The sequence below is a fragment of the Oncorhynchus tshawytscha genome, linkage group LG16, assembly GCF_018296145.1.
Source record: "Oncorhynchus tshawytscha isolate Ot180627B linkage group LG16, Otsh_v2.0, whole genome shotgun sequence".
NCBI lineage: Eukaryota > Metazoa > Chordata > Actinopteri > Salmoniformes > Salmonidae > Oncorhynchus > Oncorhynchus tshawytscha.
In genome coordinates this window covers 33,054,416-33,076,555 of record NC_056444.1, presented here as the reverse complement: position 1 = coordinate 33,076,555, position 22,140 = coordinate 33,054,416, and the positions used below count along the sequence as shown (strand labels likewise).

General features: G+C 43.3%; 1 protein-coding gene across 2 annotated transcripts in view; it reads right to left on the bottom strand.

Annotated features, from left to right (window-relative positions):
• The window catches only part of svila (supervillin a), a 136,182-nt gene that overhangs the window by 76,506 nt on the left and 37,536 nt on the right, over positions 1–22,140 (bottom strand). The window contains exon 1 of one of the 2 annotated variants that reach the window (XM_042299127.1): positions 3,322–3,603. The exons of the other annotated variant lie outside the window; for it this stretch is intronic. The gene's annotated coding sequence lies outside the window, so the exon portion shown is untranslated. Of the gene's footprint in view, positions 1–3,321; positions 3,604–22,140 lie in introns of those variants that run through there. 2 annotated transcript variants of the gene reach the window in all.

The following is a 22,140-nucleotide window of genomic DNA, read 5'->3' as shown; positions in this document are numbered from 1 at the left end:
TACTTTGAGCCAGGAGAGGTTGACATGCATGTTTTTGATGTAAGCCCTCTGTGTACTTTTAAGGGCCATATGTGCTGCTCTGTTTTGGGCCACTATACATTTGCCTATGTCCTTATTTGTAGCACTTGACCATATAACAGGGCAGTAATCTAGGTGTGAAAACTAGGGCCTGTAGGACTGGTTTGGTGGATTATGATGTCAAGAAAGCAGCGCTTTATTACAGACAGACCTCTCCCCATTTTCGCTACCGTTTAAATCAATATGTTTCGACTATGTCGGTTTACAATCTAGGGTTACACCGAGCAGTTTAATCTCAATTTGCTCGATCGACACATAATTCATTACTAGATTTAGATGAGGTTTAGCAAATGTTTTGTCCCAAAACAATTGATTTAGTTTGATATATTTAAGATGAACCTATTACTAACCACCCAGTCTAAAGAACGCAAGTATTCTGACATGGCCAATGTCTTGCGTGGTAAAGCCAGACAGATCTGTTAAGACTCTCCTCTGGCTTTGGTCTGAGGCTTCCTCCTGCATGGCTGGCTCTGGCTCAGGTCCACCTCTGTGTCATGGACCATCAGGCTGTTGGGATGTTGGACATGTCACTCAATAAGCTGACCCTTAACCTCAGGACGGCCATTAGAGAGCCTACACTACACAGTCAGGTAGGCCAGGATCCAGTTCAATAGGGAGACAGACCCACGCTTGAACCTGAGTGAAACAGGGGAGGTTCCAAGAAGAACAGATGTCCTATTGCAAAACACTTAGCTATTGTGTGACACTCTCAACACAACCCTGATCTGAACACGAGGCCTCCCCAGTCCCAACCCATCTTAAATGACAAGACGGACCAAAACAAACGTTGTCGGTTGCAACCGTTGGACGCTCTGTCATCTCTGAACTTCACTTTAGGTTTGTTTTCTAACGATTACACGCCTAGCAGGTGATCTATTGCACATAGCAGTAGTTCTTGTTAGTCTCACATGTCCTTAAGACCAGGCGATTTGTTGTCAGTACTCTTGAACATTCTGTTCTGCTGCCAGTCTTCTCTATGGACACCCATCACTGGAGAGACCAAACAAGGCCGTCAAAAACAAACCTCTTATTAATAACAGATCTATTGGGAGTGTGTGATGACAAAGATATCACCAAGCTAAATGAAGAGAAGGTCAACAACATGAGACATGTCAAGTTGGAGTACTCTCCTGTCCACAACAGTGCGTCTACTTCCTCACTTGGCTGAGAGATGCATGGTGATAGGATTCGTTTCTGTTCCTGGCAGGGCCGAGGTAAACAAGCTCTACAATCCAGTCTACATCCGCATCTATCCTCAGATTGCATGGGCAACTTTATTCAAATTGGAGAGAGATGTGAGGGTCATCATGTCAGCACTCATTGCAGTGGGAGACGATTTGCAATCTTAAATTGCTCTAGTATAACACACAAAACATCTAGTTCTTTCTCAGAAGGATCCATTTAAATGGACTTCTCCCAGGGTCATCACATGAAGTGATCGGAGTGTGAAGTAACAGTCTCTGCCAAGACAACAGCTACAGTATATAAGTGCTTCCAGTAAACGCCTGGAAAGATTGGATGGTCACGGAGGGTGAATTCCTGGGGCTCGGCCTCTATTACAAACAGCTGATGGTAGATGCCATGGCAACAAAGTAAAGGTGGTGAAAGGCTAATTGGGGGGGGAGAGGGGGGCTGAACAGGGACGGCATCAGGACTCTCTCACACCCAAGCCTGAAGCCACCCGGAAATTAGATCCGTTAGATAACGCTTAAACTGGGTATTTATGGAATGGTGCTAAATAGACACGTAAGTACACAGGATACGACACACACTTAAGGAGGTGTCTTGTCCAGGCCACAGGTGATATCCATCTGAGAGATGTTAAGTAAATAATGAAGTGCCCTCAGTGTTAAATCGGCCTCAAGATCATATTTAAACTCTGGATTTGTATACGCAAAGCCATCTTAATGTGGTACTGATCTAGGACGGTACTGATCTAGGATGAGATCTATAAAAATCTACATTACACAAATCAATGAATAGTCTTTTGCCACAGAAGTGCTAGTTGGCTGTACTTGCGCTAAAACTCTTGTATTTTTCATCCTATAGCTTGTTCTCAATCTTTTTAAAATAGTGAGCCAACATGTTTTCAGCAATTATTTCCATGACCGATGAGAACTACATTTTCACATGCGCTGTCTCTCAGCAGCAGACAAAGCATAGTGAGTAATATGTTTGGAACATCAAATCACAAAGTTACAGTATCGAATCGCAATACATACAGAATTGATACTAAGTATTGTGATGACTTTGTAGCATGAGGTCCCTGGCAATTCCCAACCCTACATTTGTTTATGTTGCCATAGTCCTATGAGCAAGCATGCGCGCGTTCCTCGCCAGGGCAGTTGTGCTCTATTTCTGTCCTGTGTATTCTGATCCTGACCGAGAGAACAGAACAGGTGCAGGACAATGTGCAGCTGTACTGTCAGGTCATGACAGAGCTGTGTCCCAGTCCTTTACTGTCTCTCACACACACACACACACACACACAGACAAACCAACTACCCAAATCTCAATTTGACCTATTCTAAAGCTTTTCGCAATAATCCATCTGAAGCTGTATACGAGCGTGGAAAGATCCACATCTCACGAGAAAGTGGATTGCACATGTCATAGGGCTGTCACTTTTTCAGAGCATTAAGAATCTTCATAAGGATTTTATAAAACGCTATACTGGTCAACAAAAGGTGGACAAAAGTTCAGCATCAAACTGACTATGTACATTTTCTGATTTAAGCTGAAAATCTGTGCATGTCATCTACTTCTAACGGGTCTGGGAGGAAGAGTCCTGGACTAGGTTAGGTTAGGATAGGTCAGTTGCTGTGCAGCTCCAAGACAAACAGGCAGGTACCAGAATGAAATTGGGAATGTGAGGAGAGAACGAGAATGGGTTCCAACAAGGGCTGTTCCAATCAACCAGAATGAGGATACGGACTGTTCCAGAATACCATTGGGTTCAGCAACACCCCATTTCGCCGCAAGCTCGCCCTTCCTCATGGTCCATCAAACCAGTTCACTTCCAATAGATAGGGGTCATCCAGCCTGCGATCATATCAAATCAGACCACCTCTTCACTGAACATGTATAATAATAATATAAAATACCCAACGACAGCCCAGCAAGCATTCCATTCAAAACGTATAAAGGCTTTTAGAAGCCAGTCAGTATTTCAATGTGGTTACTAAAAAGGGTATCTTCTCCTCACAAACCTTCCCCCAACATTTCCCCAACTCAACTCCTTACTTCAGTTTTCCTCTCAGATTAGACGTGACAGTGTAGTGCCTGGGCTGGGGTAGGTCTTCTGGCGTAGGTTTTCCTGGGCTGGGGTAGGTCTGTTGGTAGTAGTTCCTAGGTTAGGGTAGGTCTTCTGGGGGCAAGTCCGTGGGGGTAGGTCTCTAGTGTGTTGGTTCTTTGGGGGCCGGATAGTTCCACAGTGGGTCTGGGAGAAGATCAAAGCTAAGCACAGGAGGGCTAGTAGGACACGACTGACATGATGCACGAGTTGCCAGCACCGTTAGAACGACGGTCACCCCCCCCTCTCGCTCCCCCTCCCCCATGTGTGGCAGTTATATCTGCAGCAGGCATGATTCAGGGAGCTGACAAATTTAGAACGGTGCTTTCCCACTCAGGCTAGATCAATCAAAACACAGAAGAGAGGATGGTATGGGGGGGGCATCTCCAACGTTGTTTTAGAGAATATGGCAGTACTTCCAACCGATCTCACAACCGCAGACCATGTGTAACCGCGCTAGCCCACACCCTATTGTGGCGGTGGGGTTATGGTATGGGCTGGAATAAGCTACGGACAAACAAACACAATTGAGATGGCAATTTAAATGCACAGAGTCACCATAACAGGATCATGAGGCCCATTGTCGTGTCATTCATCCGTCACCATTCACTCATGTTTTAGCATGATAATGCACAGCCCCAGGTCGCAAGGATACTCAGACATGTCACCTATTGAGCATGTTTGGGATGCTCTGGATCGACTTGTACGAAAGTGTGTTCCAGTTCCCGCCAATATTCAGCAACTTCTCACAGCCATTGAAGAGGAGTGGGACAACATTCCACAGGCCACAATCAACAGCCTGATCAACTCTATGCGAAGGAGATGTGTTGCGCTGCATGAGGTGGTCACACCATACTGACTGGTTATCTGATCCACGCCCCTACCTTTTTTTTTTTTTACTTACAGTGTCTGACCAACAGATGCATATCTGTATTCAGAGTCAATGTATTATTTCAATTGACTGATTTCCTTTTATGATCTGTAACTCAGTAAAATCTTAATAATAAGTGCATGTTGCATTTTATGTTTTTGTTCAGTGTAGTTTTCCCACAATGAATTAAACACTTAGACATACAGTACCAGTCAAAAGTTTTTGACTGGTACATTCAAGGGTTTTTCTTTATTTTTACTATGTTCTACATTATAGAATAATAGTTAAGACATCAAATCTGTGAAATAAGACATATGGAATAATGTTGTAACCAAAAAAAGGAGGGGGGTGACCAGGAACATTTTGAAGTAAGGACAAGGAGGTAAAGGGGTGGTTGAAGAGGCTGTTAGGGATGTGCATGTTTCCCTTTCGAGATGATTCGATACGCATCTAGATCCATGGGCTCTGATACGGGAAAGATGCATTTTAGTTTGAAACGAGTCGGTGCGATTCGGTTTGATTAGAGACAGAATCGATGCGATAACATTTGTTGCATAAAACACATTTATTGTCCATTGCAAATTCAAATCTGCTGCTGACGGAGCTCATGAGCTGGGCCTCTGAGCTGGGCCTGTCTGAGCTGATGGGTATGTGGTGTGTGTAAATGTTGAATGTACTATGTAGGGAACTGAGCCATACAGGGAACACTAAGCATCTACCACCCCACTATCAGATGAGAAATGTAGCCTGTATCCCCCCCCACACTAATTCACTTGTCATTTTTGCAGATTAAGTGTTTGAGGTAGTAATGTATCCATATTCATCGTTCAGCTGTTGAATATATAGCACAACTTCTTTGATCCTTACATCCCTTGAGGCGATCTTGATTCTCGTCCCAGGTGTATGTCTACTCAGACCATCAACCAGTCACACTCTACAGATAGAAGCCACTTGAAACAACACATGTACTAAAAGTACCAGTGTCACACCACAGCGTATACACCACACGAAATTCAAAGTTAATTTGATACAGGACGTGTAGAAATATTCAGTCTGAATATGACCTCTTGACTTGAGGTGCCAGTCTTAGTATCCCGGCATTTCTATTTATCCCTGGATGTTTTACCTGGCTGGGACAATACATTTACATTTTAGTCATTTAGCAGACGCTCTGGAATTACAATGGGGAGCGCATCCATTTTTTGGGGCAAATCGAACTCAGAACCGTGGTGTTGCAAACGCCACGCTCAATCTACGATCAGTTTCCCCTTTTCGATCACAACAAATAAGATTACAAGGAGGGGGGGGTCAACCCTTCTACTCGGAGGCTTGATACATACGGCCCTGGCCTTAGTCCTAACATGGCTGTGGGGGTCTGGAGAGGAGAGGTCCGAATTCCACCTCAGCGGAGGGTGGTAGCATCCGCAGCCCAAAACCAGCAGGAGGTAACTGGAGACGCTGGCAGCCATTTATGGCCTCTTGGCTGGTGCTTTGATAGCACTCAATCTCCCAGAAATAGAAATTGACTTCACTCACTCAGTCTCTCTCAACTCGTAGGGATCAAGTCAGCTGTCACAGGGCAAAAATCCCCTCGGACACCTAACTACCTCAACACACGCGCACACTTTGCGCCAAGTTTTCTAGAAAGTAACTAACTGTAGCTAGGTAATATTCTCTCAGTGTTGCTGGTTCCATCATTAAAAACTTGGTCATGTTGAAGGGTAAGGCAGCCATATATTCTGAGTCCCTTTGACATACATGTATTAATGTCGAGTGGAAACTGACAGGGACATTCTCCAGAAGGTGTAGGGGTGACAAAATCATGGCAGTCAAGGTCTGACATGGACCACTGGGCTATTCTAAGATTCTCATCATATCAACAACCCATAGGAACATATAGTAGGTGTAACATATAGGAAGTGATGGAGAAAGGAGGTTGCACTGTAGTATCGGGTTGATGAAGGGAAGTTAAATCTGTCCTCTGTGTCGATGCCAGGGGGAAGGAATGTTCTGGCTGTAGGCCGGTAGAACGAACGCTTCTGTCCTGTCAACAGGGCAGCCAACGGGCCATCCTCCATGCTTTAAGCATGATATTCACATGACAGTACACAGAGAGCAGCTAAACACCTCGTCACTCATACTAACAGAGAGGGGGGGGGATTATCACCCCAATGCCATCATGTCTATATTTACTCTATTAGAATCAAGTGGATAAAGGTGATGCAATAAAGGAAAGATGAGCAACTGACGGTAACGAAAACTCAAATGAGGATGGCTGTTCGGTCTTGTGTGGACTCTGGGACATTACACCCATTGAAGTGTAGTGAATGAAGGACTGGTTAACCGCTATGGGTCCAAATCCCAGAAAAGACAGTCTTAAAATCAGCAAGCAACACAGAATAGTCACCAGGACACAGAGCTGAACTGATTCCCATTAACTGCCACACACAGAGCTGTTTTCTCAACAAACAGTACCCTCTAGTGTTAATCACCAGGTACTGACACAGAACTCCCCTATGGGAGTTGAGAAACTCACTTCACAACCTCTCATATTTACTTAGCCTACTGCTCACTCAATAACATTAATAAGCTGTATATCAAAACTGATTTAATTTGTTTACCCCGTGTTACAAAAGTAAACCGTGAAGCTGATATATGTTTTGTCAGTTGGTTGGGACATGGGGTACTGGGCATGAGGCCAGAGCTTCGAGGTTGTTCAGCGGAGAGGCGCTTTGTGCTTTCTCTCAGTGGATTAGCAACAGTTAACTTTGAAGACAGAGGAAAGGAGAAGAGAAGACCTGGTGACTCACAGGCTAATTAGCTGAGGGGAAACATTACCACTTTATCAGCCAACCAAAACTATGACAACATGGTGGAGAGAGGAGCAAATGTGATTTCAATTTAGCTTTGTTGTGTGGCAAGGCAGAATGTTTATTACAAACATACCGAGTCCACCACATGGAAACAGTCAGCACAACAGACAGAAACTGTGAAGACAAAGCAACTAGCTAGCTAACTATGTTTCTGTTTTTCCATAAACACCAGCAAACACACCACAATGCTGGAGACGATGGAGGAAAAGTGGAAATATTTGCACTTATAAAAACACTGCATCACTCCCCATGCAAAACCCACCAGTGTGCACTCTCCCACGCTTGTGTGACATAACTCTATAGCATTAACACAAAAGCCCTCAATTAAAATATCTCTTTGCAGGACCTGCATCTTATTTACACCCTTCTGGTTGTTCCATTGTCCCTGGCCTCTTGGACCACAGGACCAAGCAAGCTGGATCCTCACCTCCCTCATCAGCCTCACCAAGCGCAAAAAAACACCATCACTACTGTACTTTAAAATGTTCTACTCAATAATACAGGTTTCACTACATACATGAGTGGTAAATCAGTACTGATAATGATGATTTCCTTATTTGAACTGTAACTCAGTAAAAGTTTATATTTTTGTTCACTGTTCATAATATTACATTGGCTTTATATTTCACTCAATTTTAGGTCCCACCGACTGTCCCAACATGACATGTAAGTGAATTCTGAGTGTAAAACGCCCTTAGTTGACTCTAAAAATGTTGTATTCTATACCCATTTGAAGAGAAACAAGTTATTCATGTCTTTGATAAGATTAGAGACTATTTAGATTTTAGTGGACCCCAAGTTTGGGAACCACTGTACTACTAACCGCTCGCCCTGCTTGCTTCAATGCTCCCTCTCCCTGCTTGCTTCAATGCTCCCTCTCCCTGCTTGCTTCAATGCTCCCTCTCCCTGCTTGCTTCAATGCTCCCTCTCCCTGCTTGCTTCAATGCTCCCTCTCCCTGCTTGCTTCAATGCTCCCTCTCCCTGCTTGCTTCAATGCTCCCTCTCCCTGCTTGCTTCAATGCTCCCTCTCCCTGCTTGCTTCAATGCTCCCTCTCCCTGCTTGCTTCAATGCTCCCTCTCCCTGCTTGCTTCAATGCTCCCTCTCCCTGCTTGCTTCAATGCTCCCTCTCCCTGCTTGCTTCAATGCTCCCTCTCCCTGCTTGCTTCAATGCTCCCTCTCCCTGCATCTCCTTTGCAGCCTGACTCACCACTGTCTCACTACTTTAACAAGCCGGCTGAGAACAAGTTCTGATTTACAACTGGGACCAGGCCAAGATAAAGCAAAGCAGTGCAACAAAAGCAACAGAGTTACACATGGGATAAACAAACGTACGGTCAATAACACAATAGAAAAATGTGTATTCAGTGTATGCAAATGAAGTAAGGAGGTAAGGCAATAAATAGGTTTAGGCGTTAGGGATGACCAGTGAAATACACCTGCTGGAGCGCATGCTATGGGTGGGAGTTGCTATGGTGACCAGTGAGCTGAGTAAAGACCTAGTAATGACCTGGAGCCAGTGGGTTTGGCGACGAATATGTAGCGAGGACCAGCCAACGAGAGCATACAGGTTGCAGTGGTGGGTAGTATATGGGGCTTTGGTGACAAAACGGATGGCACTGTGATAGACTACATCCAATTTGCTGAGTAGAGTGTTGGAGGCTATTTTGTAAATGACATCTCCGAAGTCAAGGATAGGTAGGATGGTCAGTTTTACGAGGGTATGTTTGGCAGCATGAGGGAACGAGGCTGTTGCTAAATAGAAAGTCAATTCTAGATTCAACTTTGGATTTGAGATGCTTAAAGTGCATCTGGAAGGAGAGTTTACAGTCTAGTCAGACACCTAGGTATTTATAGTTGTCCACATATTCTAAGTCAGAACCGTCCAGAGTATTGATGCTAGTCGGGCGGGCGGGTGCGGGCAGTGATCGGTTGAAGAGCATGCATTTAGTTTTACTAGCATTTAAGAGCAGCTGGAGGCCACGGAAGGAGTGTTGTATGGTGTTGAAGCTCGTTTGGAGGTTGGTTAACAGTGTCCAAAGGGCCAGATTATGCAGACGACACCATTCTGTATACGAGGTGGATCAAAGAATCACCCATAGCAAGAGCGACATCATTGATATAATAGAGAAACAAGTCGGCCCGAGGGTTGAACCCTGTGGCACCCCCATAGAGACTGCCAGAAGTCTGGACAACAGGCCCTCCGATTTGACACACTGAACTCTGTCAGAGAAGTGGTTGGTGAACCAGGCGAGGCAGTCATTAGAGAAACCAAGGCTGTTGAGTCTGCCGATAAGAATGTGGTGATTGACAGAGTCGAAAGCCTTGGCCAGGTCGATGAAGACGGCTGCACAGTACTGTCTTTTATCGGTTATGATATCGTTTAGTACCTTGAGCATGGCTGAGGTGCACCCGTGACCAGCTCAGAAACCAGATTGCAGATTTGTTCACTTGGCTTTTGAAGACTTTAGAAAAGGCAGGGCAGGATGGATATAGGTCTAACAGTTTGGGTCAAGAGTGTCTCCGCCTTTTAATAGGGGGATGACCGCGGCCGCTTTCCAATCTTTAGGAATCTCAGACGATACGAAAGAGATTGAACAGACTGGTAATAGGGGTTGCAACAATAGCAGCGGATAATTTTAAGAAGAGAGGGTCCAGGTTGTCTAGCCCTGCTGATTTGTAGGGGTCCAGATTTTGCAGCGCTTTCAGAACATCAGATGTCTGGATTTGGGTGAAGGAGAAACATGGGTGGGGGCTTGGGCCAGTTGCTGCAGGGGGTGCAGAGCTGTTGGCCGGGTAGCCAGGTGGGAAGCATGGCCAGCCGTAGAGAAATGCTTATTGAAATTCTCGGTAAAGGATTTATCAGTGGTGAGAGTGTTTCCTAGTCTCAGTGCAGTGGGCAGCTGGGAGGAGGTACTCTTATTCTCCATAGACTTTAGTGTCCCAAAACATTTTGGAATGAGTGCTGCAGGATGGAAGCATTCTGTATGAAAAAGCTAGCCTTCGCTTTCCTAACTGACTGTGTGTATTGGTTCCTGGCTTCCCTGAAAAGTTGCATATCGCGGGGACTATTCGAAGCTAGGGCAGTACGCCAGAGTGTTTTTGTGCTGGTCAAGGGCAGTCAAGTCTGGAGTGAACCAAGGGCTATCTGTTCTTAGTTATACTTTATTTGAAAGGGGCATGCTTATTTAAGATGGTGAGGAAAGCACTTTTAAAGAATAACCAGGCATCCTCCACTGACAGGATGAGGTCAATAACCTTCGAGGATACCCGGGCCAGGTCGATTATAAAGGCCTGCTTGCAGAAGTGTTTTAGCAAGTGCTTTACAGTGATGAGGGGTGGTCGTTTGACTGCAGACCCATAATGGACGCAGGCAATGAGACAGTGATCGCCGAGATCCTGGTTGAAAACATGAATAGGTGTATTTAGAGGGCAGGTTGGTCACGATGATGAGGGTGCCCATGTTTACGGATTTGTACTTGGTAGGTTCCTTGATAATTTGTGTGAGATTCAGGGCATCTAGCTTACATTGTAGGACGGCCGGGGGGGTTAAGCATATCCCAATTTAGGTCACCTAGCAGTGCGAACTCTGACGATAGATGGGGGGCAATCAATTCACATACAGTGGGGCAAAACAGTATTTAGTCAGCCACCAATTGTGTAAGTTCTCCCACTTAAAAAGATGAGGCCTGTAATTTTCATCATAGGTACACTTCAACTATGACAGACAAAATGAGAAAAGAAAATCCAGAAAATCACATTGTAGGATTTTTAATAAGTAAGTATTTGGTCACCTACAAACAAGCAAGATTTCTGGCTCTCACAGACCTGTAACAACTTCTTTAACAGGCTCCTCTGTCCTCCACTCGTTACCTGTATTAATGGCACCTGTTTGAACTGTATGTGAATTGATTGCCCCTCTATAAAAAGGAAAGGTATTATTTTATGAGAACTTATTGTAGCCAGTCTTTTTATTATAGCTAGGTTCATTTCAGTCAACTGCTCATGCTGAGGTCAGGCCCCCTTTCAACGTTAGCTTCTAGCTTCATCCTTCTAGCTAGGTAGTTCTAGCTAGCTACCTGGCTAATAGCCAGAGCCCTTGAGCTACCTAGCTAGCTATCTGACTGAAATATCAGCGACTATTTTCCAGTTGTACACTCATTCTCCAAGACTAAGTGGGGGGTTTGTTTGAGGGATGTCTGTTGACACAGCAGGAGTTGAGGGATGTTAAAATAATTTCCACTGTCAGCGGTCTCTCTCTGCTACTTGCCACTGTAGGTCTGGGCTGAGCCGGTAGTTCGATTCACCTCTCGGTACTTGAATTCCATAGTGCCTAATTCAAGTACTTTAAGCACCTTGTGCAAACCCTGCACAACGCAGATGAACATGGCATCATGCCAAATATCAATTCAACTTTAGGGATTGTTGGAGAATACTTATCTAGCCTTACTGGCTAAAGTTACTGTAACTAACTTATTGTGTTCATCTCATGTTCAGTGTATCTGTAGCTTCAGTTTTTAAATTAAATTTTCATTCAGTACGATTTAAGTGTCAATTACACAGACGCCAGCTTGGCTCAGGTTTTTGCAACTCCTTTCAAATTTCAAAAAGAGCCCTCTCCACACCATGATTAGTCCACTTTTATTTGTATTTTTTTACCCCTTTTTCTCCCCAATTTCGTGGTATCCAACTTAGTCTTGTCGCTGCAACTCCCGTACGGACTCGGGAGAGGTGAAGGTCGCGAGCCGTGCGTCCTCCGAAACACAACCCAACCAAGCTGCACTGCTTCTTGACATAATGCCCACTTAACCCGGAAGTCAGCCGCGCCAACGTGTCGGAGGAAACACCGTACAATTTTGCACCGCCTCATGGGTGTCCCGGTTGCAACAGAGCCTGGACTCGAACCCAGAATCTCTAGTGGCACAGCTAGCACTGTGATTCAGGGTCTTAGACCACTGTGCCATTTGGGAGGCCAGAGTCCACTTTTATAAACACTATACTGAAACTCCCATCAACCACAGTAACTCTTCACATGTCAGTCTGACTGTGTAAATTAACCAACAGGTCTGGGCAATATGGCCTAAACCTCATATCTACATTTTTTCTAACTTTTGGGTGAGTCACGCTACATTTTTAAATGTTTCTCTAAAGCTTTGTTGTGCAATTAAAAATGTAAAATATGCTTCATTTAAAACCGTTAGCAATAATCTAAATGAATTCAGAGCTTGTGAAATTAACCATAAGACCCACTAATAAATTGTTTTACCAGCTTTTTTTGTATTACCTCACTGATCTGGGTTTCAGGTTTGTCTAAAAAAAATGATAAGTTTGTTACAAATTTAACCAGAACCATGCACATTCACTAATAATGCAGCAGGGATTATAGAAAATGAACACTGGTCGCACGAACAATCTCTCAAGCACAAGCCCACGTGCTAGTGAGTAGCCAGCTAATATTTATAATTTCAAGTTTATCCAACTTGGATCGAGGTATAATTTCACAAGCTCTGAATTCAGTTAACAAGGCAAAACAGTTGAATTGTTATGCACACAACCTTCTGTCCGTCTCCAACTGTTTGACCAGCATGCTAGCCTGTCCACTTAGTTCAGAGGATGAAATCAAGTGGCCTACCTTATTTCTCAGAATGGGAACAAGTTGCCATTTCCTTATATAAATAGTTGTAGCTTATTGCAAATGTATATAAAAAATTAAAAAAAGACTAAAACAGCTAGTATAACAATCTTTGAATAGCGCTAGCTATACGTAGTACCATAATGCTCACGTGACAAACAGAATGAATGTCCATTGCTACATCCATTTTAGTAGTGTCTGCACAAAACTGGAGTTGAAACATAAACAGGGTATGGTTCGAAAGGTTAACTTCTCCTCTATTAAATTACAATAATGTACCCATGTGTTTCGGTGTCCATATGACCGATTCTGTTGGACCAAACCTCAAATGCAAATAGCAAGAGGAAGAAGTGACCTCATCTGTTTTTGTGAGTGGTAGGTGCTTGGGCGAAAGAAGGTTGCATTCTCACAAAATCAGTCCAAAAATAAGCCCAACGTGTTTCTATGTGCTTATTTTGAACATAAGCTTGTCGATTTCCTTCCCGCCTTTGGGATCTCTGGTGTAAATGGAAAGGTGCACAGCACAGAAGTAGCGAACGAGACATTTACATTTTAGTTATTTGGCAGGCGCTCTTACACAGAGTGACTTACAGGAGCAATTAGGGTTAAGTGCCTTGCTCAAGGGTACATCTGCAGATTTTTCACCTAGTCAGTTCGGGGATTCGACAGAGCAACCTTCTGGTTACTGGCCCAACGCTCTTAACGGCTAGGCTACCTGCATGAGAACACGCGGCCATAAACGCTCATGAAAACGAAAATTGATTCTGCATTAGGAATATCAGACAAAAACAAATTAATTCTATAAATAGCCCAAACCTACATCAACCCCCCAAAAACAGACACTGAAGAGAAGGCTTCAAAGAGTCTGGTGCTTACAAAGGGGGACAGAGAAAGGGAGAGTGTTTTCGGGAGCCATGCCTGTCAGAGCCCCTTATCTGAACAAGTTTCAATGCTGACAAGTTTCAATGCGCTCTTTCCCCTCTCTCGTCGCTCTAATTTCCCTAGCCATCTCTCACCCCCCCTCATCCCTGTACCCCTCTATCACCCACCACCCCTACACCTCTCTGACCTAGTTACACAAACCAGATCCCCTTTCCATCCCACCCGGAATCACCACAGCAAATAAATTAGGATTTACACTGCATTACCAAGCAGATATGTCAGTGGAGGATATGACAAAACACAGAAAGAGGAAGGCGGCCCAAAGAGACTTCTGTGCCTGGCAATCCGGAGCCACTGAAGCCTACCTTTCATGATGCCCTCCCTCTTCTGAGTTAGCCCGTGTCTGCGCTGTAGATCTAGTTCCTCTGACTAACAGCCTCCACAGCCATATGGGACCAGAGTGGGGCGAGAGAGAGAGACAGGCAGGGTTGGAGTGGAACCAGTCACATGACTACCAGACTGGGGGAGACAGTAACTGCCGGTTCTCAGTTCCTGATTGCGTCCCAAGTGGCACCCTATTCCCTGTATATCGCACTACTTACAGTGCACTACTCTTGACCAGGGCCCATAAAGGGAATAGGGTACCGTTTGGGACAACCCGTGGCAGCCAGGGCTCCCCACCAGTAACCACAGCCACCATGACCCACAAAGCCACGGGGCGGAGACTGGGTTTGGCGGTGACAGGAAAAGGTTGGCCTATGGTCACCCGTTTGGACAACAGCAAGTCGGAGTCCCTTATAGCACCATATTCCCTATATAGTGCACTACTTTTGAACCGGGCCAATAAGGGTGATGTACTATATAGGGAATAGAGTGCCATTTGGGACACTGACCAAGTCCGCATGGCCCTGGCCCAATAAGACCCTGGCCTAAGAAGAATCAACAAAGGGACTCAGACTGATACCAGGAGCATGCATGATTCAGTTGACAAATCAAAAGGAGTCATTGGCTAGAATGATCTCTGTGAAAGGAGGAATATGGGTCAACTGTAAGAGAAGAGCCAAGCAGAGGGACAGTAAAAAGAGGAAAACAATGTTCCCACATGGAATGATGCCAACACCTAACTGACATACACAAATAGTCAACACTCACTATCCTGCAGTAGACAGTCAGATGTGAACAAAGCTTTTCTTTCAGGTTAAAGGTCAGAGGTTAAGTGGGGTCTATGTTAAAAAAAAATGTTTTGTCTGAATTGATGAGATAGAATAAATAGAATGATAAGTTTATAACAATCTGCAGCAGTTTATTATCCTTTAAAGAACTAGTTTGATGGTTGTAGCCATCAATTGTCCAAATTATCAAATCACCCATAAGCAAACTTATATTATTTCAAACTTCACATTTCTCTAGTATTGGCTACTTATCCTAATGAACGATAAGCAAAATGCCTGCAATAGGTGATTAGTATGGTCGGTGTTGATAATATTTGGTTTACCGTACCAGCGCTCTCTCAGACAAAAGTTGAGGTCACTTAGAAATGTCCTTGTTTTTAAAAGAAAAGCAATTTTTTTGTCCATTAAAATAACATCAAATTGATCAGAAACACAGTGTAGACATTGTTAACGTAAATTACTATTGTAGCTGGAAACGGCAGAAAAAAAAAGTAATCTCTACATGGGCTTACAGAGGCCTATTATCAGCAACCATCACTCCTGTGTTCCAATGGCACATTGTGTTAGCTAATCCAAGTTTAGGATTTTAAAAAGGCTAATTGATCATTAGAAAACCTTTTGCAATTATGTTAGCACAGCTGAAAACTGTTCTGATTAAAGAAGCAATAGAACTGGCCTTCTTTAGAACTGGCCTTCTTTAGTTGAGTATCTGGAGCATCAGCATTTGTGGGTTTGATTAAAGGCTCAAAATGGCCAGAAACAAAGACCTTTCTCACAAGTCCTCAACTGGCAGCTTCATTAAATAGTTCCCGCAAAAACACCAGTCTCAACAATAACAGTGAAAAGGCAACTCCTGGATGCTGGCCTTCTAGGTAGAGTTGCAAAGACAAAGCCATATCTCAGACAGGCAAAATAACAAACACGTACAGTTGAAGTCAGAAGTTTACATAAAACTTAGCCAAATACATTTAAACTCAGTTTTCACAATTCCTGACATTTAATCCATGTAAAAATTCCCTGTTTTAGGTCAGTTAAGACCGCCACTTTATTTTAAGAACATGAAAAGTCAGAATAATAGTAGAGAGAATGCTTTATTTCAGCTTTTATTTCTTTCATCACATTCCCAGTGGGTCAGAAGTTTACATAAACTCAATTAGTATTTGGTAGCATTGCCGTAAAATGGTTTAACTTGGGTCAAACGTTTCAGGTAGCCTTCCACAAGCTTCCCAAAATAAATTGGGTACATTTTGGCCCATTCCTCCAGACAGAGCTGGTGTAACAGAGTCCGGCTTGTAGGCCTCCTTGCTCGCACACGCTTTTTCAGTTCTGCCCACACATTTTCTATAGGATTGAGGTCAGGGCTTTGTGATGGCCACTCCAATACCTTGACTGTGGTCCTTAAGCCATTGCCACAAAAGCATCCAACTTTGGAAGTATGCTTGGGGTCATTGTCCACTTGGAAGACCCATTTGCAACCAAGCTTTAACTTCCTGACTGATGTCTTGAGATGTTTCAATATATCCACCTAATTTCCCCCCCTCATGATGCCATCTATTTTGTGAAGTGCACCAGTCCCGCCTACAGCAAAGCACCCCCACAACATGATGCTGCCACCCCCGTGCTTCACGGTTGAGATGGTGTTCTTTGGCTTGCAAGCCTTCCCCTTTTTCCGCCAAACATAAAAATGGTCATTATGGCCAAACAGTTCTACTTTTCTTTCATCAGACCAGAGGACATTTCTCCAAAAAGTGACAATCATTGTCCCCATGTGCAGTTGCAAACCATATGGCTTATTTATAATGGCAATTTTGGAGCAGTGGCTTCTTCCTTGCTGAGCGGCCTTTCAGGGTATGTCGATATAGGACTCAATTTACTGTGGATATAGATACTTTTGTATCCGTTTCCTCCAGCATCTTCACAAGGTCCTTTGCCCTTGTTCTGGTATTGATTTGCACTTTTCACACCAAAGTACATTCATATCTAGGAGACAGAACACATCTCCTTCCTGAGCGTTATGATGGCTGCGTGGTCCCATGGTGTTTATACTTGCGTGCTATTGTTTGTACTGTTGAATGTGGTAACGTCAGGCGTTTGGAAATTGCTCCCAAGGATGAACCAGACTTGTGGAGGTCTACAATTGTTTGTCTGAGGTCTTGGCTGATTTCTTTTGATTTTCCCATGATGTCAAGCAAAGAGGCACTGAGTTTGAAGGAAGCCCCTGAAATACATCCACAGGTATACCTCCAATTGACTCAAATTATGTCAATTAGAAGCTTCTAAAGCCATAACGTAATTTTCCAAGCTGTTTAAAGGCACAGTCAACTTAGTTTATGTAAACTTCTGACCAACTGGAATTGTGATACAGTGAATTATAAAAGTGAAATAATCTGTCTGTAAACAATTGTTGGAAAAACTACTTGTGTCCTACACGAAGTAGATGGCCTAACCGCCAAAACTATAGTTTCTTAACAAGAAATTTGTGGAGTGGTTGAAAGACGAGTTAATGACTGCAACCTAAGTGTATGTAAACGTTACACCACCCGAGCCGACATTTAGCATTGTGCATGGTGATCTTAGGCTTGTATGCAGCTGCTCTGCCACGGAAACCTATTTTGTGAAGCTCCCGACCAACATTGTGTGTGCCGACGTTGCTTCCAGAGGTAGTTTGGAACTCAATAGTGAGTGTTGCAATAGACAGAATGTTTTTGCTCTACGCTGTTCAGCACACGACAGTTGTAATGGTGAGAGGTTGTCTTGGGGGTAATGGTATTTGTGCCTCTTTCTCACTCATTGTTCACAATTCATTCAGGACTTTCCATAATCATTAAGGATGGAGTAAGAAGTCTACTTAAGTCACATTAGAAATACCAGCCCTCTTGCTGTCTCACAAGCAGTGTTTGTCCCAAATGACATCCTTTTTCCCTTTATAGTGCACTACTTTTGACCAGAACACACTAAATAGGGAATAGGGTACTATTTGGGACACAGGCTCTATCTGTAAAAAAAAAAAAAAAAAAAGTACTTTTTTTTTTTTACAGCCCTCTCATGCAGTAAGTAACAGTGTGGATAAACAAACACGAAAACTGCATAAGCATCTGACACTGCACAGGACTTCGTCCTAATCTTCAGGCAACAGTTTGTCAAGGACAAAGTCTAAGTAGCAGACCAAAACATACAAACATTACTATGTATGGTTCTGTAAAATGGATTAAAAGTTCAAGAGTTTGGATTTGTTGTGTTAATGAAGCTTGGATAGGACTATGTCCTACAGCAACACATCATTCCCATGTGAGCAGGAGGCATGTATCAAAACACTCACTCACACACACAAACACACATCTGGTATCTCGATTATTTTGTGTGTGAATGCTTTTCTTTAAAAAGGCAAACTGTTAGCTCAATGGTGGCAGGGAACCAAGGATAATGATGAGCAGGGCCAGGTGGGGGTGTGTGCATGCGTGTCTCAGCATGAGTCACTGCAGTATGCAGCTACTCAATCAAACAGGTATTCGGTGTGTCAGGTCAGTCAGACCTTAGTCACTAAAGCCTTGTTCACACTGCAGGCCTTAATGCTCAAAATCAGTTGTGTTTTTCAAATCAGCTATGGAATACTGATTGAACAAAGAGCAAGTTACAAGTGACCAAATCAGATGTGTGTGTTGTTCAGACAGCAGTCATTTGGCTATGCTAGTTGTCATAGTAACGACAGGTGTGTGTGCAGTGGTGTCGGATGATTGGTGGTGGCGCTCGTGCTTCCCATCACACAGAAGTTGTGTAGCAAGCTATGGTGACAATGCCTGCCATGGACGTTTCCCAGTTGCTTTGAATGTTCAAAATCATAGGGTAAGAACGCTTAAAGCCTAAAAGGATAAAAAGATCCAACTTACAAAACAAGTCCTTTTCGGCTAGCCGCAGCAGTCAACTAGCTGGCTGTTCAGCTTTCTAGCACATTCACCAATTTGTTTGTAAACAAGCGAGTTGCTACCACATGCTCTTGTCTAACTGTCAGAGTAGCTAGCTAGCAAGCAATAAGATACGCAAAATAGTCTAAAAGCCAATTAAGGCCAAATAAAACCGTTTTGACAGTTCAGACAAAATCACATGGCCAGGAATCAGATTTGTATCCACCTTTCAACCACCTACGGTCTATAAATTATATTCATCCATCCTCAACAGTAGGCTAATAACATTCATGTTTTTTGTAAATCCAGAGCCTGTAATGGATCATATCCTCCCCGTCTGTACAATAGTCAGAAATAGATCACACAAAGACAAGCCTACGTTTGCATGTTTCATTGATTTGCAGAAAGCTTTTGATTTTGGAAAGTGGAAGCTTTTAGCCTGTAGTTTGTCAAAGACTGGGGTTGATGGGAAATGTAATCACGCAATCCAGTCTCTTTACAAAGTACCAATCGCTTGTGTGCGTGTTAATGTTTCCGACACCCTCGTGTGTAAAACAAGATGCCTTATCAACGACTTTGTTTGAAATTAAACAGCTAAATACTGGAGTAAGATATGAAACACTAAGTATCCTTTTGATGGCAGAAACTGAACAAGACCTGCAGAAAATCTTAGTGTACAGTCAATTGGTGCAAAAGATGGTGACTCATGATCAACCAGACAACAACAACAAAAAAATACTGCATTTTAGAAAACCAGGTACTAGGAAAAGTGTTTTCCCCGTTTTGTTGAAGACATTCTTGAGTTTACTAGCAATTGTAAATTAACTCACGTGTGCCCTGTTCTGGACTATCCAGCTGGAGTGTGGACACTTATGGACAAACGTGTCCATAACAGAGCAGTACGTTACTTTTTAGGTGTTCACAAGTTTACACCTACACTTGCAATAACTGGGACATGGGCTGGGAACCCTGTGCGGTGAGATGGAAGGAGTTAATGGTGAGACTTCAGAATAGACTGTTGGGTATGCCAATTGCCAGAATAGCCAGTAAAGTTTTACAATGGTATCTATCCATAGGAGTCTGGGCAACTGAAATGACTGACCTTTTTCAACAGTGTGACTGAACATCTGTACAGAAAACTAATTAATGGAGACATGGATATTTAAACTGATGCTATATAAACATTTTTAAAAATGGTTGGAGATGAATCATAAATTCATGTATGAGAGATGTATCTGTACAACCTTCCTAAAAGCAAGAGATCCCTATGTGCACATTAAGATCAGGGATATTGCCCCTGCATATTGAAACAGGTCAGTACTGTGGTGAAATGTAATTACTATGACCTCGAAGAAATACAGAATGAAACTCATTTCATCCTCTATTGCCCTTTCTACCACGATATATGCTCTTATTCCAGAAAGCCCACCAGATATACCTTGGCATTATGTGGCTGAGCTATGAGGAAAAACTGAAAAATGTTTTTGTCCATTGTGTATTTCTGTTTGCAGAATATTTAGATGAAGCCTGGAATAAAATAAAAAGGGCTACCTATAATTATACAAATATTTAGCTTCTATGTGGCCAATGGCACGTGTGTATATAGATTAATGTGGGGGATAGGCCTACACACAATTTTATTTTTGCCAGACTGGGTTCAAAGGCCTTCTGTATTTATTGGTTGTACTTCCACTCCTTTTTCGTGGTATCCAACTGGTAGTTACAGTCTTGTCCCATCGCTGCAACTCCCCTACGGACTCGAGAGAAGCGAAGGTCGAGAGTCACGCATCCTCTGAAACACAACCCTGACAAATCGCACTACTTCTTGACACACTGCCAGCTTAACCCGGATGCCAGTCGGAGGAAACACCGTCCAGCTGGCGACCGAAGTCACAAGGAGTCGCTAGAGCGCAAAGAGACAAAGAAATCCCAGCCGGCCAAACCCTCCCCTAACCCGTACGACGCGTAGCCAAATTGTACGCCGCATCATGGGTCTCCCGGTTATGGCTACTGCACCACCCGGGAGGCCTCTTTTCTGTATTTATTCATCTTTGTGTTTTTTTTTAGGAGGATAGAATTTTTTGGATAACTATCATTATCTTGATTTTTTATTTTTTTATATTAAATTACTCTTTATGCGATGCGCACTGCAGAGAACACCAAAATAATGTATAGCCGTAAAGAAAATGGTTAAACCTATCATTTTGATATCATGATGGCCTGTCCTTGCATCCATAGCTCTATGAATTTGAGAATGGTTACATTTCTCCAGGCCCATCCCTCAGCTTTTTACCAAAACAGAGGCGTCGTCCGCTTCGTCATCGTTCAATTAACTTTAAGTCAAATTTCAATTTAGTCAAGCATTGACTGAAAATTTGCCTTGGACTCTCACTGGTCACTGGTCATGAAGGAGGACTAGATCCATTCCCCATGCCACACTGATGGCTAAAAACACAAACATGCCTTCGGTTTTAGTGGGAAAGCACCGCATTTCAAAATCTCCTCAAGCATGCAAGCTAAGTTCAAAACACTTCCAAGGGCCACAAATCACTAATACCACAAAATGACATGGCCCCAATCTGCTCCTCATTTAGCTGAGATGGATGGGAGGAGAAATGTTTATTTATCTATCCAGGATGTAAGCAGGCTTGAATAGTCCTGATGATGGAACGGGTGGTTTGGGGAACTTGATGTTATGATTTGGGCAGGCAGACTTGCGGCTAGCTGAGCAGCGGGTGCCTGTGAGAATCTTGTCAGCAGATATCTCTCAAAGCTGTGTGGGTCTGCCCGCTGTCTCTCTCCTCTCATTTGTCAGCTTGATCCAATGGTTTTGGCAGTGTTGAGAGTGTAGGACAGCAAAAGTGTTCCAATAATGTTGTCATTGAAATTGGCGAACTCTAAAATATAAATAGGCTACAAAACTCCACTGAAACTTGGGATTGCGACTTGAGTGCATAGAGACAAAGGGAATCCATGTGCACAACTTTAAATTGTCAAGACAGTGCCTTCAGAGAGTATTCATACCCCTTGACATATTCCACATGGTTTTATTACAGCCTGAATTCAAAATGGATTAAATAGATTTCTCAACTATTTACACACAATACCGGTCAAAAGTTTAACACACACTCATTCAAGTTTTTTAAATTTACTATATTGTAGAATAATAACGAAGACATCAAACCTATGAAATAACACATGGAATCATGTAATGATAATGGCGCCAGAGGAGATGGCTGCCGTCTTACGATCTCCTAACCAATTGTGCTAGTTTCCGCGTAATTTGTAACATATTTTGTACATAAATGTTTCTGCCACCGAAAAGAGCTTCTAGCCATCAGGACAGCGATTACTCACTGCATACTGGAGAAAAACCTTTTCTTTAACGAGTCGGATGGGAAGGATTGACTTCAGACGCCCAACAAGGCCCTCATCCCCAT